A 14,867-nucleotide genomic window follows, 5' to 3' on the forward strand; every position below is an offset into this window, starting at 1 on the left:
CCTAATGGCTCGAAACAGAAACCCACATTTACTGCCAGTATTTTCGCCCTACTTTGTCTCCTCCTCAGTTCATCTTACCGCCATTCCCACCACAGAGCGTTTCACTTCCTGGGAACTCTCTTCCGCAGATCCAGACAGCTCACGCCCCGTCTGCCTTCAGGCTTCTTCTAAGGGTCCCCTCCTCAGAAAGGCTACCTCAGACCTCCTGTCAAAATAGCAACCCTACCATTGTCTTCTAGCTCCTGTTCTCTCCCCACCCCCTTTTTTTTTTATTTTTATTTATTTATTTATTTATTTTATTTTTTTTGCAAGAACATACATTTTTTTAATTTTAAAAAGTTATCCATGTCTTCTCTACCATGAAACATTTTTAAGTCTTCTTTTTTGTGAAGGGACATATTTTTTTTAATTTCTTTATTGATTAAGGTGTCACATATTTGTCCTCATCCCCCCATTCCCATCCCACACCCCTCCCCACGGATGCCCCAACCCCCTGTTGAACTTAACCTTTGGATAGGCTCATATGCATGCACACAAGTCCTTTGGTTGATCTCTCCCCCCTCCCCCCAACCTCCCCTATCTGCCCTCTGAGGCCCGCTAGTCCGATCGATGCCTCCTTGTTTCTGGTTCTGTTCTTGTTCATCAGTCTATGTTGTTCATCATTTCCCCTAGATGAGCGAGATCATGTGTCCCTAGAGATACACTTATAAGAACTGAATGTGAGACGAGCAATAATAGTTATGCTGACAGGCAAATGAATCAATCTGTAGTGAGTTTCTTTCTGGACCAACAGTTCTTTAGAGACCCAATTTCACTCACCCCCTTTTTTAAAAAAATATATTTTATTGATTTTTTTTACAGAGAGGAAGGGAGAGGGATAGAAAGCCAGAAACATCGATGAGAGAGAAACATCGATCAGCTGCCTCCTGCACACTCCCGACTGGGGATGTGCCCGCAACCAAGGTACATGCCCTTGACCGGAATCGAACCTGGGACCTTTCAGTCTGCAGGCCGATGCTCTATCCACTGAGCCAAACCAGCCAGGGCTCCTGTTCTCTTTATAGCATGATCCCTGCCTACCTGCAACGATCCACTCCTTTGTGATGTGTCATCTACAGCAAAAGGTAAGCACCTGGAGTACAAGGATTTTGTCTCTCCTTAGAGCAGCGCCTGGCACATCATAAGCACTGAATAAATATTTGTTGAATGAATGAATGAATTCTCTAAGAGACTGTGAGAGCCTCTAGAGCCAGAATGTGTCTTACTTATTTTTCAACCTCCAGGTAACAGTAGGCCTAGGGCAGCGGTCGGCAAACTCATTAGTCAACAGAGCCAAATATCAACAGTACAACGATTGACATTTCTTTTGAGAGCCACATTTTTTTAAACTTAAACTTCTTCTAACGCCACTTCTTCAAAATAGACTCGCCCAAGGCCGTGGTATTTTGTGGAAGAGCCACACTCAAGGGGCCAAAGAGCCGCATGTGGCTCACGAGCCGCAGTTTGCCGACCACGGGCCTAGGGCACAACTTGATGATGCAAAGCAGCAGTGTGTGCAGCGAAGCAACTGACCTTTACTGAGTGTCTGCCCCGTGACGGGTCTCTGCCGTGTGCCTTAGGTGTAAGGCTTCGTTTCATCCTCACAGCTTTATGAGGTTGGTGCAATGGCCCCCGCTTATGAGGGGAGGAGACTCACTGTCAGATTACTGATGTGACTTGCCCAGGGTCACACGGCTAGTGAAGGGCAGACTCGGGATTTGAACCCAGTTCTCACATCCATGTCTCTATTCTTTCTTCCTCTTTGTTGCCTCCCCCAGCTACATTTAAACAAAGGGATACTTGACCCATATCAAGTCCTGTAATTAATGAAGAAAAATTAGAAGATTGTGTTCTAAGTAAGCTATTTTACGTTCCCTGATTTTTTTACTTTATTTTACGCCTGGTCCGTGATATTTTCAGGTTCCCTGTCAAGAGGAATAAGGTGGAAGTCATTATGATAATAAACATGACAGTTATTGAAACCAATTGTGAATGTAAAGTGCTATATAAAGCAGTGATTGTGTGGCTCAAGTCATTGTTATTATTTTTAAATTAGCCACATGCTTCTCTCAGAGGTTAACTTTCTCTTGCAGCTCTTTCGACTTAACCTAAAGCATTCACCACTTTATTATTAAAAACAAAACAAAAAAAAAAAAAACAAGGGATGTGAAAATACACTCCAATCCTCAGGTCTCAATGACAGACTTGCTTTGCTTAGAGGTGCACTGTTGCAAGTGTGAGGAAGATGCAGCAGCAGACAGCTCTTCTGCAAACTGTGTGCAGTGAGGGCTGTTTGGAGACCGGGGAGGGGAGAGGGAGGGGAGGGGGAAGGGGGGACGTGGGTTGCAAGAGGAGGGAACCTTAGACTGATTTGATAAAATGACTGATCTTTAAATATTTTACATTTTCCTAAGTCTGAAGTCAAAGCCGTTGCCAGATGATGCTATTAGCCCGGTGGCTGTGGTCCATGCACTCAGAGTCCACAAAGGACACATCAGGAGCCGAAACATCTAGAGGCAGTTGTTTGTGCTGCTTTGACTCAATAAAGGTTTTGCCGTGTGGTGCTCCTGTCAAATAAAAGAAAGCAACACTGAATAAAACAACCGCTTGGCCCTGTTGTTTAAGAGCTAACTACTCGTGCCCTAGCTGGTTTGGCTCAGTGGATAGCGTGTCAGCCTGCAGACCAAAGGGTCCCGGGTTCAATTCCAGTCAAGGGCACGTACCTTGGATGCAGGCTCCTTTCCGGCCGGGCCCCTGGTCAGGACCTCATGCAGGAGGCAACCGATGGATGTGTTTCTCTCACATCAATGTTTCTCTCTCCCACTCTCTCTAAAAATCAATAGAAAAATATCCTTGGGTGAGGATTAATAAAAATAAAAAAAAAAAGAAAGGAGCTAACTACTCGGTACTCGGCTTTAAATACAACCTGTGTGCTGTGGACTCCTCAATTTACTTGTCAGTCTGAGCCCCTCACATGGACTCTAGTTGTCCGCATACCCGCTGCTCCTCTGTATCTCCATTTGGATGTGTAATAGGCAGCTCAGTGATAACACAGCCTAACCGAGCACTTAACTGGCCCTTCAACTACCCAAACCAGCTCCAACTGCCCTCTGCCCCATCTCAGGAGTGGCAGCTCTCTTATTCCAATGGCTGAAGTAAAACATCTTAGAGTGTTCCTTCTCTCACAGCATGTGCCTGGTCTACTGGAGCTCTTGCCAGCTTCACCTTTGAAATATATTCAGAATCCGGCCCCTTCTCACCACCTTCACTCTGGTACCCTGACCCTGGCCACCATCATTGCTCACTTGAACTCTAACAATTGTTTCCTAATTGGTGTCCCTTGCTTCTGCCCCTCTACCCCACACCCCAATGTAGTTCCCATAGTGATTTGTAAACAAAAGTCAGATCATGTGGTTCCACTACTCAAGCCCTCCAACGTTTCCCCGTATCATTCATAAGATAAGTCGAATTCCTTAATATAACCTCTGGGGCCTTATTACTTTCCTGGGGCCTCTGGAACAAATTACCACACCCTTCGTGGCTTAAAACAACAGAAATTCATTCTCTCGCAGTGCTGGAGGCCAGAGGTCTGAGGCCCAGGTGTTGGCAGGGCTGGTTTCCTCTGAGGCCTCTCTCCTTGCTTATAGATGACCCTCCTCTCATTGTGTCTTCAGATGGTCTCCCCGCAGCACGTGTCTGTCCTGATCTTCCTCTTCTTACAAAGACACCAGACATACTGAACTAAGGTCACCTGTATGACCTTATTTTACCTTAATTATGTCTTTAAAGACCCTATCTCCAAGTACAGTCACATTCTGCAGTACTGGGGATTAAGGCTTAAACATATGAATTTGGGAGCGCACAATTCAGTCCATAACGCTACTATCTCAGATAGCTGATAAAAGAGGTCCCATGTTTTTAAATTCGTGTGTGTGTTTTTTTGCCCAGCAAAGTTACAATTTTTAAAATTTTATTGTTAACAGTATTACAGATGTCCCCCAATTCCCCCCGCTTGACCCCCCTCCCTCCAGTCCCTGCCCCACCCAGGACTTCACCATACTATTATCTGGTTTTGCATATATGTATATTTGTTCTTTGGTTATTCTCTTCCCGTCTTTCTTAACACCTTGGCCCACAGTTTATTTATCTCTGACACCTTTGCTGTTTCTATCTTTACTGGCTCCTTCTCTTCTGCAAACAAATACATATACATTTATCCAATTCTTAAAAATTCTTAAGTTTTCCACCCCCTTCAAGTTTGCATCCACTTTCCTTCATTTCACCACCAAACTTCAAAGGAGTCTCTCTTGCTCTTGTTTTATCACTTGAAATTGACTAGGAGGGAAATAAACCCACCCACCAAATTCCCACAGATGGAGAAAAAGGTATGTTAAGTATCCACCTTATATGAAAAAAATTTCAAGCCAATTGATTTTATCATTAAAACAACATCAATTATTTATATTGCCTGTAATTCAATTTAGAATAATCCAGAATAGACAGGATGATATACTAGTATATGTAGTCTATACCCTAGGATTTCCCTATCAGAAATACTAGTATAGTTAGCATTTGGAAGACCCTATAAGGCATCTACACGCTAGAAACAGCTACTAGAAGGGCTCCAAATTCTACAGTCTGGCTTGTAAACGGGCATTAAGAATGGATTACTAGTAAATATGTTCTACTGGGGTAATGAGTGGCACTGAAGGTGGGACTTGCTAGAAATGTTGTAGAGGCAGCTTCTGTGAACAGGGTATTAGAGCTGGTGAATCCAGCTGCCCAATACCTTTGGAGGGGCCTGTTTTAATCACCTCCTAGGTACTCCATTGGTGAAGGAGTCATTTCTACCCTAGGGTTATGAAGAGGACCAACCGTGACACTCGACACTGGACAGGTAAGATGGCATTTTATTAGTCATACGGACTCACAGCCACACAGGGCCACACAGGGTTGCACTGGGAACAGAGTGGGACACCAGGGGCTGCGGGAGGCAGGCTTGAGGTATCAGGATAGTGATGTGGCCCCTGGCTCCACTGAGAGGATGTGATTGGCTTGTCTGAATAATCCCAGGGGCTGGCGGGGAACTTACTAGTAAGCCTGCTACTCAGGGATAAGCAGGAATTGTGCCTTGACCCCACATTAATGATCAGTGTTTGGCTAATGGGAGCAGAGTGGGGAGAGGAATTTGCAATTACTTCATTTGAGACTCTTCCTGGTTTTCAAGATGTCACGCTAGCACAAAATATTTGGTTCTGATGGCCTCTAAGCTGAGAACTGCACTTGATCCTGTGTGCCCCGACTTCAAGGAGAACTTATTCCATTAGCCTGGAAGAGAAGCTGATCCCACCACTAGGATACTGTCTCATCTGCCTTGAGAGAACATGACATAAAAAGTATTGTTGGGCCTAACTGGTTTGGCTCAGTGGACAGAGCGTCGGCCTGCGGACTGAAAGGTCCCAGGTTCGGTTCCGGTCAAGGGCATGTACCTTGGTTGCGGGCACATCCCCAGTAGGAGGTGTGCAGGAGGCAGCTGATCGATGTTTCTCATTGATGTTTCTAACTCTCTATCTCTCTCCCTTCCTCTATATAAAAAATCAATAAAAATATATATATTTTTAAAAGTATTGTTGGAGCTCTAGGATTCCACCAAATAAAAGGTTGGATGGATGTCTTTTGCTGCACCTGCTAATCATGTGTGTGGCATAATTCCTATGAGATTTGCTTTTTCCACTAACATATCTTTCGATGGACGTATCCTGTGGGAGGGACCACATACACCTCAGGCCCCTCTAATTCTCAGACTTCTAATCAAATCAGTCTGGCAATTGTGAAAGGCCGGCAGGGCCCCTGCCCTAGTGGTCTGGAAGACTTGGGGGTGCCTAGGGATCTGACACTAGGAAAACAGGAGTAATCTCCCACATTGGTTTTCAAGGCCTTTCTCTTCGGACTCACATTCACTCGCCATTGTATTTGCTCACAGGGCTTCAATTATCATCTCTGTGTGGGTTTTCCCAGTATTGCAGATTCTGGCCTTCTCTGAAGCACTTTCCCATCTGTACAGTAGACATTTCCACATGGTGCCATTAATGCATTGGTTCAACCATTTATCAGACATTTATTGGCTAGTAGGTGTTCTAGGTACAAAAATACATGAGAAGTCTTACTGTCTTCATGGAGTTTATGGTTGGGTGAGGATGTCATGCAGGCGCACAAACTCAACACATGCAATATATTATTACCATCTTCTATCCCCAAATCAATTCCATCACCATCCCACCATCTGCTAGAATTTACAACTCCAAGGTCAGACTTAATTCCTCTCTCTCTCCATCTTCCCCTCAATTCCATTACCTTTCCGTCCCTGATCTGGTTAAGTTACCATTTGCTAAGCAAGCTATTTAACAATATAATGGCAATAAAGGTTTGCTGGCTTGAGCCAAATTTTATTAGAGCCCCTTAACTTCCATCTCCAAACTTATCACCCCTAATATTTTATCAAGTTATCATTCTTAAGGTCCCCTTTAACAGAGATTATTGTCTACAAAGACTTGTACTTTGTGCGTTAACATTTGGCTTATATCTTTGAAACATACCTCCGAACCGAGGTTCTCATTATTGTTAAAGTTAAATTTCTAAGACTTCAAAAAGTCTGAAAACTTTATTGTCTAGAAAACGAAAACAGGCCAACAGACATGGTCTGGCTTTTTAAGGCCAGATCTGATGTTTCTTTAGAAAAGAAATATCTTTGCTGCTTTAAAAGATGCTGATGGTTCAGAAGGGGACGCTGAGGATTCCAGTTTTAAACAAACTCTAATAACAAAACACTTTCAGCCAAAAGGGAAAGCTGATCTCCAGACATAAAAGGTGCCAGCAACACCACCTTCCTCCCAATGACGCCCAGTGACGCATCTTCCACCCGGGTTGTGGGAGAGCCAATCAGTTCCCTTTGAATGAAATCTTTATTCAACGGTTTAAACACTCCTGGGGGAAGGGAGGAGGTAGACAAGAGAAGCATTTCAGAAACAAATGGAGACCCAAATGCCAAGTTTCTGTTCTTGTTACTGTTCAGGTTTTGGCCCTGTGAAAACAGTCTCAGTTCCATGTTTTTCATTAAACTGGTTTGTTTGGCAAAACCCGGTGATAAATACAAATCTCTGAGGTCAGTCTCACCTTACTCGGAAAGCTAGGGCTGGGAAGTTCGGCTTTCTGTGGTCAGGGGACTTTGGAAGATGCTGATCTGCCATTGACAACAGGAGGCCAAGATGTGAGCCAGATCATTTTTTTCTTTACAAATGTACAAATCTAGGACTTTTCCCCCTTGAAGCCCAACAGACAAGCAATCCTTTGTTGATAGTTCAGCACCAGTGGCTAGGTGGGGGAGGAGAGAGCAGGGTGGATGAAAAAATAAGATCCGTTCATAGGCCAAAGTCTGTTCTTTAGTCGCTCATAAGCACCAGAACTGAGCCTTGCCTCTTCCCTCAGTTTTCCTTATCCTTCGGTACCCCTAAAAGGGCGAGCCAGTAAGGGAAAATGGAAGGGAGCAGGGTCCTAGGTATCCTCACACCAGTTGGTCAGTCTGAAAGAGTTGATATTGACTTCTTGGTACCCAGATCCCCTTTCCTGGTATTGCCTTCCAGATCACGTGCCCCTGCAGCTGATTTTCTCCCAAGTTAGTAAAATATACTCTATCCCCCCTCCTGGCATGAAAGACAAAGGAGTCTAGCCCTGACCGGTTTGGCTCAGTGGATAGAGCGTCGGCCTGTGGACTGAAGGGTCCCAGGTTCGATTCCGGTCAAGGGATGTTGCGGGCACATCCCCAGTAGGAGGTGTGCAGGAGGCAGCTGATCGATGTTTCTAACTCTCTATCCCTCTCCCTTCTTCTCTGTAAAAAATCAATAAAATATATTTTTTAAAAAAAAAAAGACAAAGGAGTCTAAATGTAAAAAAGAATGTTTTAGTGTTAGAAATCTGAAGGCCAAGGTTAATGTTTACTTCTGTGTCACAACTTGCGAAATTATGATGGCCAGCATGTACTAGGTGCTTACTAAGTGTCGTGCACCATTCTATGTGCTTACCTACTTAATCACACGGTCTTATGAAACTAATAATGTTATCATTATCTTCCTTTTTTAGAGATGAGAAACTAAACAGCGAGTAAATGGCAGAGCTGGAATTTGAACGCAGACAATCTGACTTCAGTCGACCATGCTCTTAAACAATCCCAGACAGATCTGGCCTGCCCCTCAGTAAAAGAATGTGACCCACAGCCAAGTGATGGGGCAACGCTTCTCCCCACCCTTGTTCCCAGGGGTGAAGGGCTGTACATGAGGGCTACCTAGAGGAGCAGAGAGAACCACACGAGCAGAGAGCAGCAGCAGCTCTCATTCCTTGGGCCAGGTGCTGCCAAGAGTACACGTCTCTGTGATGAGCCAGACACAGGGCCCCTACCTGCCCGCATGTCAGCCAACCAATCAGAAAGGCCCGAGAGGTGCCTTGACGTTGCATTGCTGTTAATGGGAGAGAATGCAAAGACAGCAAATGCCCTCAAATGTGGATACGATGGAGGTGTTGATGCTGGACATCAATATGCATAATGAGATGAGTGCCCTTATAAGAAGAGACATGAGAGAACGTGTTTCCCCTTTCTCTGTTTTCTCCATGGGAAGCTACAAGACGACGGCCATCTACAAACCAAGGAGCGGGCCATCACAAGGCACTGACCTGCCTGGGCCTTGATTTCGGACTTCCCAGCCTCCTGAACTGTGAGAAATACCTCTCTCTCCAGTGACCTACCAAAGACATGTAGGTAGGATTCAGTTTGTGGTCTAACACAACCAAAAGATCTATTAGAAGCTGCTATAAAAAACACCATAACAAATACTATAAGACTGCATGTCTTAAATAATAAATATTTATCTCTCACAGTGTAGGAGGCTGGGAAGTCCAAGATCAAGGTACCAGCAGGTTGGTGTCTGGTGAGAGTTGAGAGAGAGGAAGCAAGTTCTCTCATGTCTCTTCTCCCAGCATGACAGCTCCACCCCATGGCCTAATTACCTTCCAAAAGCCCTATCTCCAAACCATCACACTGGGGATTAGGGCTCAACAGATTAATCTGGGGGGACACAGACATTCAGTTTATAGCAGGTGCCATTCTATAAGGCTTCATCAACACCAAAAAAAAAAAAAATACAAAGAAAGAGAGAGAGACAGGGAGAGAGGAGAGAGAGAGATAGAGAGAGAAAGAAGGGAGGGGTGAGAAGAAGAGAAAAAGAGAAAGAGAGAGAGAGAGAGAGAGAGAGAGAGAGAGAGAGAGAGAGAGAAAGAGAAGGGAGGGGTGAGAAGAAGAGAAAGAGAGAGAGAGAGAGAGAGAGAGAGAGAGAGAGAGAGAGAGAGAAAGAGAGAGAGAGAGAGAGAGAGAGAGAGAGAGAGAGAGAGAGAGAGAAAGAGAGAGAGAGAGAGAGAGAGAGAAAGAAGGGAGGGGTGAGAAGAAGAGAAAAAGAGAGAGAGAGAGAGAGAGAGAGAGAAAGAGAGAGAGAGAGAGAGAGAGAGAGAGAGAGAGAAAGAGAGAGAGAGAGACTGTGAAGGCCTGGACTCAGCTCACAAAGCGTTTAATTCCCACACTATTCCCAAAAGGCTTATTTCATGTCACTGTGTCACTAGGACAGACAGCTTATCTGTTTTGTTCACCACTGTATGCAATGTTTCATTGCCGGGGCCATAGAAGTACTTAGCTAGGAGTGTTGAATTCCATTACTCAGACCATCCCATTCCTCCAACTAGTCAAGGTCTGTCTTCATCTTCTTCCTGAAACTTCCAGTGCATTCAAACCTCACACAAAGTCTCAAGATTCTGACTGGACTAAGCTACTTCTGTTGATTCACAGCAGAAATGCTATAATTTATAAGTTATTACCAATATTTTCATAATTGAAAGGAAGTCAACATTCCAATATAAGGATAATATTGGGTGGGTCAAGCTTAACTTAAAGATTTTTCTAAACTGTCAGAGAGAAAACCGAAAATACTATATCTCTACTTTTGTTTAACTCAGGCACAACCTCTACAATTGAAATACAGATTTTTTTTTTTGTCCAATGAAAGAATCTCTTTAGATATTAAAACAGCTGTCTTCATCAATCCCTCTACTCTCAAATCCCTATCTTAAATCTCTGAACTAAAGTCCATAGGCCCTTTTCTCCTAGGAATGATGAAGCTATGGAATCAAAATTATAACTCCAGTCAAGCCCCAAAACCAGGCTCCAAGTTGAAGTGTTAAGGTCTAATGTTGATATTTTGCTTTTTAGATTAATCAAGTCATAATTTGAAACAGCTGTTCATTGGCAAATCAGCTTTCTTACTTTTCCCTGATCTTCAGATAACAGTCTCAACAGTTAAAAGATTAAAATAGAGGTCAGTGAACTAAGCCATGTTTTTAGATCTCAGTATTTGTTATTGAGTTAGCTAACAAAATCTTAATACCAAACTTTCAGTGTGTATTGGACAGAAAAGAAATTTGGGGAGAAAAAAGACAAATGAACCATTGCCCCAAAACTGTTCCTTCTTTTTGCTCACCCATCTGTGCTGTAAATATTTGAGTAAGGTATAGACACAAGGCACTCTCTCTAACCCCAGAGACAAGTTCCAGCCAATGGTTCAGCGTGTGCTTTGGCTTCTCAATCAATTTCCAGTAGGAAGCGCCCTCCCACACCCAAGAAAAGGCATCTGAGTATGTTGCTTTTCTACCAAGTTTAGCTCACGAAGTTAAGTAACCTAGTCTTGCAATTTTCTAGTTTAAGGGCTTTAAGATTTGACCCTGGCTCCGGAGGGCAATTTAGGACTTATTCTTTCTGCAGTGGACAAACTGCTCCCAGAATTCCAAGAAGGGGCTATGAAGGCAACTTTTTGATAGTTGGGTACTTAACGTTATTCAAATGGCGGGAAAGCAGCAATGGCTGCTACCCAGGACTGCTTGGCCAGCAAGTTCCATCCAAAATACTTTATAGATGACAACAATGACACAACACATATTAAAGAGTGAGAGATTTCCAAAATACACTTCAGAGAGAATAGCGCTTTCTGGTAACATGCATGCTATTAAAAAGTAAAAGAAAGGTGAGCCCTGACCGGTGTGGCTCAGTGGATAGAGCGTCGGCCTGCGGACTGAAGGGTCCCAGGTTCGATTCCGGTCAAGGGCATGTACCTTGGTTGCGGGTACATCCCCAGTAGGGGGTGTGCAGGAGGCAGCTGATCGATGTTTCTCTCTCATCGATGTTTCTAACTCTCTATCCCTCTCCCTTCCTCTCTGTAAAAAAAAAAAAATCAATAAAATATATATATAAAAAAAAATTAAAAAAAAAAAGAAAGGTGAAAAAAAATGAAGAGAACTGAAGGCACATTAAATATCTTACTTGATGAAGAAATGAAGAGAGATAAGGCGCTGGCACCGAGAAAGGTTTGGAGTTTGCTTTTTTTTTTTTATGTAAGGGGAATACACACTGTATCAGTGATCCTTAAACTAGATGATTCTGACTGTATATATATTTGCATACTGACTTAGAACCTCTGAGTATGTGTACTGCAGAAAAGGCACCCAGATGGTTCTCATGTATACCCCTGGTTAAGAAAATTTGTACTGTATACATATTTCTTATTCTTTACTTTTTCCTAATACCATAATTTTCCCCAATGCCTTTAATTTTTTAATGTTCTGACTATAAAAACAATTCTTTGAAAATATGGAAAAGCTACACATTAAAGGATTAAAATCACCTCTAATCTCATTAGTGTTTTTATTATTTTAGTTTTTATATGTCCATGCATACTTTTTAAATTGAATTTATCGAGGTTATATTGGTTAAGAAAACCATACAGGTTTCAAGTGTACATTTCTATCACACATCATCTGCATACTGCACCATGCACTCACCACCCAAAGTCAAGTCTCTTTCTGTTGGCAGTGAAAATGTCACCAGTTGTTGCTGGCATTGGAGCTGGGTTCATCAACCTCAGTACTTGAGTTCTGACTAAGAAAGAATTCAAAGTCAAGAGGAGGGTCTCTTGTTAGAGAGCATATATATGGTCATGTTTTTGTATCCATTCAGCTACCCTCTGTCTTTATATTGGAGCATTTAAGCCATTTACATTTAAAGTTATTATTGATAGGTAGTTATTTACTGCCAGTTCACTTTTTATACCTATGTTCCTCTCTTTTTCTATTTTTATTCCTTTCTTCTTCTTAAAGTAGACTCTTTAACATTTTTTTGCAATACTGGTTTGGTGGTAATTAACTCCCTTAGCATTTTGCTGGTTTATTTTTTTCTGGGAAGCTCTTTATTTCTCCTTTAATTTTAAATGCTAGCCTTGCTAGGTAGAGTAGTCTTGATTGTAGGTCTCTACTTTTCATCACTTGGAATATTTCATGGCAATCCCTTCTGGTCTAAAGTGTTTCTGTTGAGAAATCAGCTTACAGCCTAATGTGAGCTCCCTTGTGGGTAACCATTTTAATTTTGATGTGCCTTGGTTTGTGCAAAAAGGTAGAAATGCCTTAAGAAATAAAGAACTTTTGAATATTTAGAGAAACATGTTAGGCTCCTTGTCTTTAGACAATGGACATTTTAAATAGTATCTAAAAGAGAAATTCAGGTCTATGACAGATTTGAACAAGCTGACTTTTATGTGAACATAAAATACAAACCATACAATATGTTAGCTAAATCTCTTGGACAGAATTGAAAGCGGAGCAAATGTAATCAATTTATGGTATTATGAAAACCTAAGGGGAAATGAAATGTCCGTTTTGGTAACGCTGGGTGTGTCTGTGTTTCTCACACCTCTGTGTTATTGTGGACACTCCAGTGTCTGCCTGCAAAATCCTGATGGTCTGCTAAACCTGGCTTTATCCAGGCTTGTGTGGAACACATATTGGAGGCACTTGGGTTTAAGAGATCTCTCTCCCTTGCATGACAGAGAGTTTTAAAGGCTGTTCTCCCCTCACCAACCACGCTCCCTGTCTAAATTCTTTAAGCCTTTGGACTCTGTCCTATAAAAATGCAAAAGCACAAGTGCACGAGGAGTCCCACTGCAGCTCCATTTGTTATAGCATTCCATTGGAAGCAAACCAAGTGTCCGTCAACAGGAGAGTGGTTGAGTAAATTATGGGACATCCATAACCTGGAGGGTTACGCTTCCTTAAAAAGAATGAGTTTTATACATTCCACTCACTGCTCTGCTTAAAACCCTACAGGGTTTCCAGTTGTATTCATGTAAAATGCAAACCCCTCCCCCTGGTCTAAAATGCCCTCCACCAGCTGGCTACGCCTGCCGTCCTGACCCCAGGGTTTGCACTCCCCCTCCTCCGTTCAGATCCAACACGATGGCCTTCTCCATCAGCTTCTCCTTGGCTGCTCCCAGCTCATTGCCACCACACGTCCTTTACGCTTGCTGTTCTCTCTGCCGTGAATCATCTTTCCGGGACCAGTCTGTTTCAGCCTTAGTTATACATTGAATCCATCTGCACCCCAGGCTGCATCCCAAATCAATCAATTCCGAATCTCTAGCGGTTTCTAAGCATCAAGCTGTTTTGGTCTGGGTTGCCTGCTTGTTTTTAAGCTTCTCAGGTGATTTTCTGTGCAGCCCAACTTGAGAACCAGGATGGTTTCCCATGGTGGCTCCTCTCCAACACTTAGGTAATAATTAAATGTCACCTCCTCAGAAAAAGTAGGATTACATGATTTTAAAAACTAAATATTTTGTTTAGTTGAACGAGATTAAAAAAGTATCTATATATATAAAAGCATAATATGCAAAGTGTTCCCTCGGGAGTTCAACCTACTGGGAGTTCGATTGCTCGCTATGACGTGTGCTGACCACCAGGGGGCAGCGCAGAACAAGGGAAGGTCCCTGTCAGCAGCCGGCAGCCGGGGAAGGGAGGCCCCAGCTGGCAGCCGCTAGGGACCCTCCCCATGCACAAATTTCATGCACTGGGCCTCTAGTAAGTAAAGTTGAGCACAGAATGAAATTGTAAATGTAAAGATGGTTAGTATGTGACAGCATACATTGAAAAGACAGCAGAGCAATTTCAAGGGGGACAAAATTTAAATTTCAGTTTGCTCACCTGCTAACTCTGATGTTGTTCCAGTTACCTAATATCTCTGAGCCTCTATGAAAAGTGGATAGTTGTACTTGCCTTAGAGAGATTTTTAAGGAATAATGAGACCACCAATGGCACGAAATGAACACTAGGTAAATAGTATTAGTTATTGTCAATTAACAAATGGCTGGTTAAAGCAGTAAGTGCTTCGTAAATTCAAAGAAAATAGAAATGCCAAGTGTCTGGGGATCAAAGAGAATTTCTCCGGCAAGTGGAGAGGATAAATAATGAGGGTTGCATGTGGCATCCCAGGATATAGGAACAGGAAGGACAAGTGTTAGAGGTGACCTTTTTCAGAGTGTGTTTGGGGAAGAGGGAGTTAAACAGGAAAAAAGAGTTTGTCCAGACAGACTATGCAGCAGTGGTATGTCAGGATGGGCGAGCCTTCTGTTTTCTGTCATACAGCATCTTTTTGGCACTGCATTTCCCTGAATTAAATTGCGTAGAAGAGTAAGTCTCTGATTGGAAGCAGATTCATCAGGCAAAGAGGTGGGGGGGAGCTGGGGGCGGGGGGCTAGGAGATGGGCTTTGGAAAGCCATTCTCTTCAACAGGAACGTGTGTGGTCTCTTGAGGGCTGACTCGGAGCCATGAGTTGGCCAACCTTAAAGAAGAAGGCTTGTGAGGTTTCCTGGGGACAGACCACAAACCGGTTCCTAGTGGCAGTGCTTGGGGCTCC

This window comes from Eptesicus fuscus, chromosome 19, assembly GCF_027574615.1.
Source record: "Eptesicus fuscus isolate TK198812 chromosome 19, DD_ASM_mEF_20220401, whole genome shotgun sequence".
Taxonomy (NCBI): Eukaryota; Metazoa; Chordata; class Mammalia; order Chiroptera; family Vespertilionidae; genus Eptesicus; species Eptesicus fuscus.